This window comes from Castanea sativa, chromosome 11, assembly GCF_040712315.1.
Source record: "Castanea sativa cultivar Marrone di Chiusa Pesio chromosome 11, ASM4071231v1".
In the NCBI taxonomy this organism is placed as follows: Eukaryota; Viridiplantae; Streptophyta; class Magnoliopsida; order Fagales; family Fagaceae; genus Castanea; species Castanea sativa.
In genome coordinates this window covers 37,317,403-37,329,227 of record NC_134023.1, presented here as the reverse complement: position 1 = coordinate 37,329,227, position 11,825 = coordinate 37,317,403, and the positions used below count along the sequence as shown (strand labels likewise).

Genomic DNA, 11,825 nt, shown 5'->3' with positions numbered 1-11,825 from the left:
AATATCAGGCTGTCATTCCCAAAAAATAGATGAGAAAGCTTTGGACCACCACAACAAACAGCAATACCCTCCAAAGAGCCACAATCCACAGAAGATTTAATTAGAGTTGAAAGACCTTCTGCACACAACAAAAAAGGATAAGGTGATTGGGGGTCACCTTGCTGGATACACCTAGTAGGAGTAATATGGCCTTTAGGGCGCCCATTAATATTAATGGCATAAGAAACAGTAGTCACACACTGCAGAATTAACCCTCTCCATTGCTCCACAAAACCCAATTTCTCCATAATTTTGTCCATGCAAGTCCATTCCACTCGATTATAAGCTTTGCTCATATCAAGTTTAAGCACCATTCCCCTATCTTTCCTCCCTTTTTTTTCTGGTTAATATGATGCATAGTTTCAAAAGCAACAATCACATTATCAGTGATTAACCTTCCATGCACAAAAGCATTTTGGGTATTACTAATAATAGAAGGCAAAATCTTCTTCAGCCTATTAGCGATAGCCTTAGAAGCCATTTTATAAACAACATTACACAAACTAACAGGCCTTTAATCAGTGACCAACTTCAGTTCTTTAATTTTTGGAATAAGCACAATATTAGTGTCATTAAAATTAGGAGGAAAAATGCCAGAATTAAGGAAAGTGAGTACCGTATTAGTGACCACCTTCCCACTAGTAGACCAAAAATGTTGAACAAAAAAAGGAGGCATCCCGTCAGGACCAGTTGCCTTCAGAGGGTACATTTGCTTAAGTGCCAACATCTGATTCATTGACGGAGAAACCTTCGGCTGTATGGCTTGGAGAAGTTCTGAAAAATCTGTAAGGTTGCTAGAGGTGAAAAGATTATTGTAATACTCCACCACAATTTCCCAAATATTACCCTCATCCTCTTGCCACACGCCATCAAAGTCCAACAGCCCTTCTATCAGATTCTTCTTTTGCCTAGACAAGACTTTAGCATGAAAAAACTTGTGTTATGATCCCAACCTTGAAACCAATTTAGCCTAGCCCTTTGTCTCCACTCCGATGTAGCCAAAGCTCGATCCAATCTCTCCCGAATTTGTGTGCCATCTACCTTTTGATAAATCCGAGTAAACTTAGGCCCTACAAAACCAATATCCCTTAGATCACAAAAATTAATAGCTTCAATAAAATTATCCATCTGTTGTCGTGGTCTCCCACCACCTCCTTCCTTTTCAGATAAACTAGTGAGCTCATTAAAGTCCCCAATAACTAACCATGGAAGAGCCACCACCCCCTTCAAGTGTTTTAACTTTGCCCAAGATTTGGATCTTCTAGCTGTTTTAGGATTCCCATAGAAGCCAGTAAAATGCCATCTACCTAAACCTAGACCACCAGATCGACACCAACGCATCAATATGGTTCAGAGAGTACGTTAATAGCTCGATTCTAATTTCATCTTTCCACAATAAAACTAGGCCCCCACTCCTTCCATTACTCGGCACTACCTAACTCTGCTTCATATTACACTCCTCCTTAACCTTGTCCAACCCTTTCTTACTTGATTTTGTCTCCATCAAAATGACGATAATGGGATCTTCCTTCTTAATAGCCTTTTCCAAGGCTTTAACTGTGCGGAGATTCCCAAGCCCTCGGTAGTTCCAACTAAGAAGACTCATTGCTCTCGATGAGGTTGCCTACGCCGATCCTAAATGCGTTTCCAAGGTGACACCAATAGTGCTGACATCCTCATCCACTTTCAAATGTTTTTCCCTACCCTCCTCTGTATCAACATGCATGCAACCAACACCCCCCTTTATTTTTGAACCCCTCTCTACATTAGTAACAATCTCATCACTAGAGATAGAAATTCTGCCCCTAACTCTCTGCCCACTCCCTCAGTCTAGATTCTTCACTACAGCCCTTACACGTTCACCCTTCTTAATACGTGGTCTCCCTTTAGTACGCAGCATGTCCTTTGAATTATTATTTATTGTATTTTTCCCCTTACTACCACCTTCGACCACAACATTTGAACCCCATTCTAAATTAGAAAACATCGCTGCATGACTTGAGGTGCAAGGTGTATACGAACTCAAAGTGCCCAAAGCCTCCAACTCCTGTGTATCTAACTCTAATTCTCCACCCCGTTCAACATCAACCACTCCTCAAGCCTTACTGCCCACCTGAACCAGCGAGATATGAGAATTAACCTTCTTGGAATTGGAACTCCTATGATCATATTGGATAGCTTCATCAATACCTCGGATGATTTCCTCAAAATCCGAGACATCATTCATCCTTCCCTTGCCCTTCATTACATGCATGTCAACCCCTACCTCATCACTATACAACTCAACCTCCATTGCACTCCCACCATTCTAATCATAATCCGGAGCCACCACTACTTCCACTTCCACTGATGCACTCTGAACCTACCCCATATGATCCTGCACAGCCATATCAGAACTATCCTGACCTACTTTGCTTGACGACTTGCGTGACACCTCATATCCCTTCACCTTAACAATAGATTTTCAAGCCAGATTGAACTGTAGTGCTCGTATCCACAGACCAAATTGCTGCTCTTCCAACAATAAAGTTCCTTTACTACTAAGCCATAAAATGCAATCTTTATCATCATGCGAGACTTGCCCACACCGGTAAATAATATTCAGTAAACGTTCATACATAAAAGACACCCAATCATTCCCCTGTCCATCCCAAATAATCTTCCTCCCCCCGCATGAGGGTTTTGTGATATCCATTTCAACGCAAACTCGCATAAAATTACCTCCTTGCATTTCTCCCCACATCCTTAGGTTTGACAACAACCCCAATTGTTTCACTAATGCTCCTGGCTACCTCCACCGTTAGAAGTGCAAAAGGAAGATTATGGAGTTGAACCCAAAAGGTCGTCTTCTCAAAACGAAGATTCTAGACTGCCACTGTTCCATCATACCTAAAAAAAGCCACCAAATGGCGATCAAAAGCCCACGGTTCGCCTTGGAGAACCTTTTCCACATCAACTTCCAGATCAAATGAGATTAATGCTATATTATTGCCCTTGTCACTTACCTTAAAATTACCCCGAGTATGCCATATCGGCCAGAAAGTTCCTGCAACTGCTTCAATATTTATGGATCTCCTCATGAAAATTTTTTCCACAAGAACAAATCTCAGCTTCTTTTTGTTTCGGGTCAAGTCCACTTTTTGTTCTTCACTCTCCATTAGTGACAAACGCTACCCTCTATTCTCTAAATCCTCCATACCTGAGTTTACACAATCCCCTACAACAATGTACAGGAGTAAAAACCAACCCACTGCCCTTCTAGTAACGAAGTACTAGAGGGGACTCAACCTTCTTCTCCGAAAAGACCAAACACTACCATCTATTCTCTAAATCCTCCATACCTGAGTTTACACAATCCCCTACAACAATGTACAAGTGTCACGTCCCTGTCAGCTTTTAAAAAAAAGAAAAAAAGAAAAAGAAAAAGAGGGAGAAGTCAGATTTTGAGCCCCTCCCACGTGCCCCACCTAACCCCACTACCCATCATTCTCCACCACTCCTTTTTCTTTTATTTCTTCTCTCTTTTGGCCGGCTCTCACTTTCCTTTCTCTCTTTCATTTTTTCTTTCTTTTCTCTTCACTTAAACACACTCATTTCTCAACTCACCCGCCGGCCTCCTCTCCAAAACACACCATCTCACCATCATTTTTCCGGCAAGATCACCGGAAAAATTATTAGGAACCCATAAGCATCTTCATCATTTTATTTGAGGTAAAAATTTCTAATCTTTTGGTGGGTTTTACACTTTTGCTTGAGGATAATTTTTATCTAAGCTTTGATAATGATACCCATGTGATTTATGAGCATTGGAAGTGATATTTATGTACTTTTATGTATGGGTTTTGTATTGGTGGAATTTTTGATGAGTGGGTATATATATTTTGTGCTAAAATGGTTATTCAAGGTTTATGTATGGTGGAAAAATTTAGGGGTTTTAAGATATAATGTATGATGGTTGGTAAATTTAATTTTGCCATTGTCATTCGGTTTACTTGGAGTTAGTGAAATTCTAAATTTCTTGTCTTGGAGGATATGCTGATTTTTGCTTTTATGGGTCTCTTAATGATGTAGTGTAAATCTTATGAAAACTAGTCATAATGTTGGAGATATTATGAAATGGGTTAACTTTATAAATTGGAGTTGATACCTTGTGAATAAATTTGTTGAGAAACCTTGGGAATGGTATATATTATTTTTGATGAGGTTAAATAGTAGGCTTGCCTAATTAAGTGTTTATTTGACAAATCCTAAATTTTGGTTAGATACAATTTCAAATTTTATACTTATTGTGATAGGTTTACTTGATATTGTTTAGGTTCTAGCTAGTCTCCTTGGAGCTTGGAGAGTTAGGCTTTTGTGGTTGCGAGGTAAGTAGCTTCTTAATGAGATATTTTTGAAAAATTACCATATTTCACAAATGATGTTTTTGGGTCAAACACATTTTTGAAAATTATATATGAATATATGTTTTCTTAAAATTGTCGTGTTGTGACCCTATTACATATTATTATATATAAAAATGCATAATATTTGGTATTACATTTGGGGAAATGCATGAATTGTTGATATGAAAAAATGAGCATATTTTATTTAATCTTTGATAAGGAAATTATGGATTCTATGGTATAATAGAAAATTTAAAGATGCTTATCTTGTCTTAGTACTTGAAAAATTGATAGAAAATCTTTTTGGCAAGAATGAAGTTGAAAACCTTACAAACTTTGTGGAAGTAGATTATTTAAGGTTTTTTTTAAACTACTTAGATATAAACTATGTGTTTCAAAGTAATGTAACTTGTGAGCATTATGTAGTTTTAACACCATGCCATGTGTGATTTTCCGGTGATCACCTGATTTGGTTTTCGAGTCTTTGTGACAACGGAATCAAATCTAGGTTAGTGCCCTTTCATTTTGGATGACACGTTCTTCCCTGCTGTCCATGGGGGAAGAGGTTCCTTGATTGTGTGTAGGTGAGGCTACTGTCCATGGGGCCAAAAGACCACATGTAAGAGAGGTCCTATTTGACGCGCTCTCTCTACTGCCCATGGGAAGAGAGAAAAACCTTGAGGGTATGGGTGAGGTTGCTATCCATGGGGCCAAGAGTCTGCATACCAGAGAGGACAATATCATGCCAGTTGTGAATGAGTGGATCCCCTGACCGATCTATGTGGTAGTGTGGTATATTATTGTGATAATTTGTCTTATGTTAGATATTATGGCTTTAGAATTTATATTGTTAGTGCTCACAGATTATAGTATATTCTTTCAAGGTAGTTACTTAGAAAAATTTGGTATTTCATTATTTAACCATTCTTGTCATATTATTATTATTGAAGTTGGAACTTGCATTTCCCTCACCCCCATTAATTGTGCTATTTACTGGGTCCTGTCTCATCCTATTATTTTTATAAACTTTTCAGAGTAGGCAACAATATTTTGAGACAGCTTTTGGTGGCTAATAGTAGTTAGACTAACTACTGATGGAGGCTGAACTTTTGTAATGGAGTTATTTGATGATGTACATTTTAGAATAGGCTTGACTTATTCTTTTGTATATTATAGTGGTTGTGACAAAATTCCCTTTGATGGGACAAGCTGTTGATATGTAATTATTATTCAGACCTCTATTCTTTTATGGCCAATGGTCTTTGTAACTAATGCTTAGAGCTTTGACTTACTTTAAGAGTATATTCAATGGAATTATTAAGATAATTTTTTATGTTGATACTTGATAGGATTTATGTGGATTTAATTGTCAAAAAGTAAAAATTTACAGGTACTTGAGATGTCTTTCTCACGCTTTGAACCCTTTGAGGTTTGGGGCGTGACAACAGGAGTAAAAACCAACCCACCGCCCTACTAGTAACGAAGTACTAGAGGAGACTCAACCTTCCTCTCCAAAAAGAAGGGAAACCCTGCTACTATCGTAGAGAGTAGGAAACCCTAGCCACCTACAGAGAACCTAAACCAAACTAGTAATATTTTAGATTAACTGAAAGCAAAGTGTGTTTTGTCAAAGGATTAGCCAATTTACATAACATTTGTTTCTAACAAGTCTCACATATGTCCTAACAATCTCTCCCTTTGACAATCCATGACAAACCACAACAAACAATTGAATTATGAGAGAAGTCTTAAATCACTAAACTCATAACCACTTGTTGAATACAATAAAATCTAACCCTAACACAATCTCTTGAAAAACTTTGCAAGCGTTCATGGCATGATAGATTTTCACAACCTGTCTTTCTGAAACACTTTAAACAAAACTCATCAAGGCATCTTAGTGTGAAACAAAAATAAAGGATTGAATACATAAAGAAACATGTGTATAAAGATAGAAAAGAAACAACACATGGAGAGATAGGTGAAAAACAATATATATCATCATATATATATGAAAATAAATACAATGCATGTCATAAATAAATGATCACAAGACTGGTGTACAAGAGGATAGTGTAACTACAAATAAAGAAAAGAAAAGTACATAAGATCCTCACTACATCACTCAAAATATAGACACTCCCCCTATGAAAAATGTCCTATGCTAACTCTCCCCCTAAATACAAGAATACTCTCATCGCACAACTACTTCCCCTTTTTGTAACAAATGACAAATGGTAAGTCACTAAGAAGTCGTCATCTCCTCATCACTTGAAGAGCTAGCATCCTCATCCTCATCATCATCATCAGTTAGAGGTGGAAGGAATGGTGGAGGCTGAAGGATCAATTGTCTCCGTCCGTGGCCGCTTCGATCGAATTTAGGCCTTAGTTCGCCGAACAGATGCTGCGTTAATGGCACCCATGACAGTGTAGTAGGGAGAATCAGGAATAGGGTTGGGAAAATGGCAAAGGATCCGCATGATAGCCGAAGGAAAAATGAGCTTATCACGGGTCACTTTATCCCTATAGACATCTATGATAGAGATAATGAAATGAGAGGGAAAGTTTATGGATAGATCCTTTAAGGGGGACAACAAAAATATATCATGAGACTCTGTGATAGAGTTATAGTGAAACAGTGGAGAAAGAATAAATGTCATCACCATATTAAGGAATCTCAGGCCTTTTGCAAAGCCTGAGCATAGGGTGTTTTGACGCTCACCCCATATGGAGGGTTTCTCACAAAAGTGAGATAGAAGCTCCTCTTTGGACACAATCCTCAAACAATGATAGTCAGGGTAGTTAGGATCTCGGATAAAAGATCTAGAGTGTCTACGATTTGTGTACCTTGGAGTACTGTAGTAAACTAAGGTACAGAGGTATCAATACCGTGCATATTGGAGTAAAACTCCTGTATGAACACGATGGGATACCTCAAGGGTATCTCACAAAGAGACTCTCATCCCTGAGTGTGAACGACAATGGGTAGAGGAGTGTCAGCAAAGTCCGACATAATCACATGGTGCTCAAGATGAATGTCACGTTTAGAAAAGTTCTCACAGAAGTCCCGATGGGCCTTCTCATCATAGAACTAAACGTGAAGAGGGGGAATGGGAAGATCAAAATATGAAGAAGACTCAGAGCGAAAAGGGTTTCAAGTCGGATTAGATTTGCGCTTGGGTGCCATGCCCAGTCTATCCGAGAGAGAGAGAGAGAGAGAGAAGGAAACAGAACACAATCACAAGAGAGTACAAAGAAGGAAAAGAAAGGGTATGTATGCATGAACTTGTGAGGTGCTAAAAATAATTGCATCATGGGTTGAAACCCAATCCAAATCTACCAGCACACAATTTTCAACAATCAAGCACACATGTAAATGCGTGAAACATTGTGAAAATGCTAAAGGAATGCAATGCATGATCATGTAGCATCCATTAAATAACACCCATCCCAAAAAGTTCACAAAAACCTCAAAAACCCCCAAAAATTTTCAAAAACCCCAAAACCTAAGTCTAAAATGCATGAATGCATGAAGAATGAAGGATTTGAGACACTTACCAAGTGATTTGATCTTGTATAAGGCCAAAAAACACGTGGGTAGAGGGATTTGAGTGAGAAGAGAGTGTTTGGAGGGAGAGAAAAGATTTTCTGTTGAGAGAGAGGTGAGAAAATGAAAACTGGATTGCGCCTTAGCTATATATAGAAAAACGCATCTCAATGGATCGAGGAGCAATCGAGATCTGTCGAGCACTAAATCTCGACAGATATGAATCTGTCGAGGTACTGTTGAGGATCTATCGACGACAAAAATACCTTGATGGATCGAGATTCTATTGAAAATCTATTGGCCAGAAATAAAGTTTCTCGATGGATCGAGAAGTTGTCGAGAAGCTATTGAGACAAATTCTTGAAAGCTTGATGGATTGAGATTGCGCTAACTTTTGTCGAGAAAAGAAGTCCAAGGGGGTCGATAGATAAGAATCTATTGAGGATCTGTTGAGAAGCTGTCGAGCTTAAAGAAAAGGAGTTTTTCAAAGAGAGAAAAACACATCGAGATGAATGCAACAAGCAAGCTACTCAAACATAGATCCAATCAACACGTTAAGCTCTCAAAAACATCTCTGAACAAAAAAAATGCAAAGCATTCAAAGATCCAATACTCACACACATACTAAACAAGTCTAATCAATTTTATATTTCAAAAATAGGTTAAGACAATTTAGTGAGTATACATTAACACAAGTATTCCTTGTGATGACCAAATCACATTGTACCTGCACATATATCAAAAGTAGCAAAGAATTTGCATGTTGTTTGTGAAAACATAGCAAGATTACATAAGTGTCTCATATTATGACGATTTGAGATATGAGCATAAACATCACAATTTCGTAAGCATAAACATCACAATTTTGCTATGTCAAAGCACACAGATGTTATTTATGATTGGTGAGCTTTAGTAGTGAGATGGTTATTTATACTTTTCTATTAGGATTTTTTAGTCATTCCCATCAAAAAGTGTGATATGAGTGTTAAGTATAAGAGATAACTCAATTGTACTTATCACAAACACAAGCCACAAAGCTCACTTGCTTAGTTGTACATTGAGATGCTTATCTAAGCTACAAAAGATACAAAGTTTAAAAAACTTTGTTTCAATGGCCATCCAAGGAACACAAGTACCAATGTACACAAAACACATACTGTTTTTGTATTTTCTGATTTTTAAATTCTTTTTTTTGAAAAGAAAAAATAAAGCAAAATAAAAAACAAACAAACAAAAACATGTTAAACAAAGCAAAGTATAAAACTAGACTGACTCAAAAACAAGAAATCAAAACAAACAAGTAATGCATAACCATAAGGGGAGAGAGAGAAAAAAAAATGACTATCCCTTTGAGCCTTTTTCCTTCCACACCTTGGAAGAACCTTTCCTTTGAGCGAACATTTAATCCAGTGGTGAGGGAGAAGAATTGAAACGATTCAAATTTGAAAGGAATATGAGGGCCTTAGAAGATCTCCAAGAGGAGCAAAAGAAGATGGAAACTAATTCGGGTCTCCGGATGAGATCATACTATTGCTTTGTTGAGTGGCTAACCACTTGTAGCAATTTGGACGAGTATGCCCTGAAGCTCCACAGTGATGACAGAGATGCGGCTTCTTTGGTTGTGACTTTTTATTGTTAACCTTCTTAGTCGTAGGGTTTCTAGTCTCTTTCTTTTCAACCTTAAGGGATGCTCCTAAAATAGATTTACCTTTATCTAAGTTCTCACTAGCTATTTCAATTTTAAATTCATTGTTCTCAAAATTAACATTGTCAACAGGTGAAACAAACACAATAGTACTAGAAGAGGCAATATCAGAAGAAGAGAAATCATACCCTAAACCGGTTTTATCAAAAGCAGCTTTTTGAAAGTTTAACATCTTTTCAAGATTTGCACTGGAAGTCCTTTCCAATTGAGCTCTGACTTGGAACAGTTCTGCTTCAAGCTTCTTGTCCTTTCAACAAGGAAGTTGTTTTCAAACCTTAATGCTCAAATGGTTTGATTGGCTTCATCAATCTTGGTAGAGAGTTCCTCTCGATCTAGCTCAACATCACTCAGCTTCTTGGTGGCCAGCCTATATAGTTTCTCATGCTTCTCAGAAACCTTGTACAATTTTGCATAGGCTGTATGGATGTCATCTTGATTTTGCATTTTCTCAAACTTAGAATCCACCAAGTCCTCTTCATCATCTACTATTTCTATAACCCCCCTTCAGTAGGATCAACTGTAGCAGTGAAGGCATTTAAAATTCCCTCATTATCACTATCATCTGACTCAATCTCAGGCTTGGTGTCACTCAAGGTGGCAGCAAGAGCCTTGCTTTTCCCAACTAACTTGAGATATGTTGGACATTCTTGTTTCATGTTTCCAAAATCTTGATATTTGAAACACTTTGGTCTGGAGGGAATAGTGTACTGGCCCCCATCCTTGGCATCCTTCTTTCCTCTGTCTTGGCTCTTGAGAAGAACTGGATTGCTTATGGTCCTTATGAAATCCTTTCGCATTGACATTCTTCAGGAACTTCTTGAACTGTGTAGTGATGTAGGATTTCATCTTGAAATCTTCATCGTTGGAAGACTCATCAGTCTCATTACCTTTGGCCTTCAGTGCCATGCTCTTGCTTTTGCTTCCTTTCCCAATTCTAGTCACACCCAATTCATAGGTTTGCAAATTAATAACAAGCTCTATCAAAGGAATAGAGTCAATATCTTTTGATTCTTCAATGGCAGTAATCTTGGCATGAAATCTCTCAGGCAGAGACCTTAGCACATTTCTTACAACCTTGGGTTCAAGAATGGTTTCCCAACGATTGAAGGTTAAATTGACTATGTCCTTTAGCTTGGCATAGAACTCATCAAAAGACTCATCCTTCTAATCTTAATCTCTTCAAAGCTCGTAGTAAGTATTTGAAGTTTTGAGTCCTTGACAACCTTAGTTCCTTCATAGGTTGTCTAAAGGATAGTCCATACTTCCTTAGCAGTTTTAGTAGAGGATATTTTCTTGAACTCCTCATTGGTGACCGCACTGAATAAAATATTCAATACTCTGCTGCTGAAGTTTCCCACTTTGATCTTGGCATCATCCCAGTCAGCCAGTGCTTCCTTTGACTTAGTCTAGCCAATCTCCACAGCTTGCCATACCTTCTCATCTAAAGACTGCAAGAAAGTTTTCATGCGTACTTTCCAATATGTATAATTAGTGCCATAAAATTAAGGAGGTATAATTAGAGATTATCCTCTATCCATGACAAACGGAGGTCAATGGATCATACAGTAAAGATTAACCCTAATCACAATGTGCCTGCTTTGATATCACTTAATACGCCAAGAATGTATTGATCCCTTTAGTAACTTAATCAAATTAAGTAGCCAAGTGAAATTAATTAGATTCAATTACATGCAATAAGTGTGGTCACACAAACAAATCACCAACTAAGTTAAGTGCAGTAGAAAATAAATTTGACACATGTGATTTGTTTACGAATGGGAAAATCTACTGAGGCAAAATCCCATCAAGTGAATTTAAGGTCACCACTCCCGAGATTCCACTATTATCAAAACAAGCAATTACAAGTAAAAGGAATTCCAGTACTTAATACCAACCTACAGTTGAACATTTAGCCCAATACCCAATTGGACTTGTAATGTAACTGCAATCTTTCCTTTCAATGCACGAATCACAGTACGTGTCTAATCAATGATACACGAATCCCAGTACGTGACTAACACACCAACTTGAGGATGATATTAGTTGCAAAGTTCTTCAGTTCATCTAACAATGAAGATTGGGAAGCTCTTTGGTCACAAAACCCTTGGCGCAAAGACGCAGTAGCTTCTAGAGAGTATATGATGAATTA

At 37.8% G+C, this 11,825-nt stretch overlaps 1 long non-coding RNA gene across 1 annotated transcript; it reads left to right on the top strand.

The window, feature by feature from the left end:
- Positions 1-3,612: 3,612 nt before the first annotated feature.
- Positions 3,613-5,695, top strand: LOC142614409 (uncharacterized). Its single transcript, XR_012840431.1, has 3 exons — positions 3,613-3,750; positions 4,355-4,406; positions 5,459-5,695. It is a non-coding gene; the product is annotated as an uncharacterized LOC142614409 (long non-coding RNA).
- The last annotated feature ends 6,130 nt before the right edge of the window (positions 5,696-11,825 follow it).